Source organism: Elephantulus edwardii, unplaced genomic scaffold (assembly GCF_000299155.1).
Source record: "Elephantulus edwardii isolate Elephantulus edwardi_28Jun2011 unplaced genomic scaffold, EleEdw1.0 scaffold00027, whole genome shotgun sequence".
NCBI lineage: Eukaryota > Metazoa > Chordata > Mammalia > Macroscelidea > Macroscelididae > Elephantulus > Elephantulus edwardii.
This window is the reverse complement of record NW_006399777.1, coordinates 10215396-10218011: the sequence shown is the minus strand read 5'-3', so window position 1 is coordinate 10218011 and position 2616 is coordinate 10215396.

The window sequence follows — 2616 nt, the reverse complement described above, 5'->3', positions numbered from 1 at the left end:
TTGGACATGTTGCAAGATGGGACCAGTCCTTGGAAAGGGACATAATGCTTGGGAGGGTGGAGGGACAGCGCAGGAAAGGAAGACCCTTGATGAGATAGATTGATTCAGTGACTGGGGTAATGGGGGTAGATGTGTCAGAGGCAATAAGATTGACAAGGGATAGAGCAGGGTTTAGGGCTGTTGTACATAGGGTGGCTATGAGTCGCAGGCAACTCAATAGCACATTACAACAACAACAACAACATACTTTTATTAAATATGAAATGCCAAGAATGATTAGTTGTATAAAGAAAAAGATTCTAGGAATAAGTGAGTAGGCTGTTGTTGTTGTTGTTGTGTACCATCAAGTTGGAACTGACCCATAGCTGACCCTCCAGTGGGTTTTCAGAGGCTGTTAACTGCACAGGAGGAGACTGCCCATCCTTAACACAGGAAGCAGCTGGTGGACTCAAACCATGTGTCTTCAAGATAGCAGCACAGCTTCTTGACACTAGGCCACCAGGGATAGGTAGCATTGAATTTTTGGTGGTGGGAATGAAAAAATTGGGCAAAGCATATTGATGATCGTTGCACCACATGACTGATACAATCCGTCTTATTGAACTGTATTGTTGTTGTGTACCATCAAGTCAAAACCGACCCACAGCTGACCCTCCCGCGGGTTTTCAGAAGCTGTTAATCATTTGGGAGGAGACTGTCCATCCTTTCATGGAGCATCTGGTGGATTTGAACAGTGTGCCTTTGGGATTGCAGTGCAGTTTCTTACCACTAGGGCAGCAGAGCAATTTTCTTTTTTCATTTAATAAATATTTATAAACCAAGTATGGTTTGTTTGTCAGTGAGGGGAGAGAAGATATTGTCTTTCTCAAATGAGGGACAGAGGTGAAGGCCTTCCAAAAGAAGGCAAGATTTTCTTGCCTGAGACTACAAAACATTCCCTGGGGTGGGGGGTTTTCTGTTTGTTTTTTAAAATTTTCTTATTTGTGTGTATCGTCAAATCAGATCTGCCTGGTACAGGAGGAGATTGCCTTTCCTTCTCCAGCAGAGTTTTGATGAATTCAGTAGCAGGATAGAAATGTCTCATGAACCTGGGGGAACTTGAAAGAGGGAATTCAGAGTCACAGTCCAGGCCTGAGACTATGGAGTTAGCCCAACCCTATCAAAGACATGGTCATCGAATGTAGGAGTTCCCCAACCTCAGGGTAGAACGAGGAGAAGGCAGAATCCTTTTACAAACCTGAGAACAGGCCCACATTAGCCTGAGTTTAGATAATGTCATGGCACTTCCTCTAGCTCGGGTTTCTATAGGACCCACAGCTTTATCGTGTACACAGTGCTTCTGAAATTAGCTGAGAGAGAGAATTTGGCAAGAGTGAGCCCTGCAGCCAGGAATAGTCACAAACCAACTGACTCCTGTACAACCCAACATCAAAAGGCCAGAAGTCTCATCTGACAGCCAGAGGACTTGCTCCCACCCACAACTTCACACCCCAACAGTTACTCGTAAATTCTGATGCACATAAGAAACATCGAGAGGACTTGTTAATACAGAGATTGGAAAAAATCTGGGGTGAGGATTCAGAAATTGCATTTCTCACAAGTTCCCAATAGATGTTAACGTCGCTTGTCATGGAAGCGCTCGGAGAGTCCACTGCTGTAACACATCCTAGCATCCTAACTTCTTCCACCTCTCATCTGTCACTTTCTCATAGTGGCATGATACTGGGATGCTGAGAGCTATGCCCCTGCCATTTGAAATACCAACTATGGCGAAACAAGGGATATAATTGGTAATGTCAAATGAATGGGTCTTGACAAGAAGCAGAGAAAAATCAGAAGATTGTTTACCTGTGTTTTATTAACTATATAAAGACAGTTGACTGCAGTTGTAACAAATTATAGCTAATAGGTTCAAAGTATGGAAATTCCAGCAGTAGAGAGATTGTACGTATGTGGAACCTGTACATAGACCAAGAGGAAGTCAACTGAGTAGAATGAGGAGATAGTGCATGGCTTAAACCCAGGAAGGATACACATCACAGTTTACCCAATGGCCACATTTATTCAACATCCTTGAGTGAATGACTCAAGAATCTGAACTGCATGAAGAAGCACTTGCCATCAGGATTGAAAGAGGACTTTTTTTCAACTTTTCTTATTATTCTTTTTCACTAGTTTATTCAAAATTGTAATACAAATTCAAACAAAGTCTTCCAATTGCCCTACCCTTCCACCCATCAAATTGTACAACCCCATGATTAACATCCCCTTCCCCCTGTACATCCACAACCCTCTGCTTCCAGCCTCTCCCACCCCTCCTGGGTCCTTATACTCGTTCTACAATAATGGTACAATAATACAATATTTATCCTTGTGGGACTGAGTTCACTCAGAATAATGCTCTCCAGTCCCTCCCAAGTTAGGTAATAATTTACAAAGTTATTGTTACGTGCTGTATGGTATTCCATTGTATGAATGTATCATAAATACTCAATCCACTCATTTGTAGTTGGACATTTGGGCTATTTCCTTGTTCTTGCAATGATGAATAATGCTGCCGTGAACATTGGTGTGCAAATCTCCATTTGTTCCTCAGTTCATATTCTCAGGGTTTAT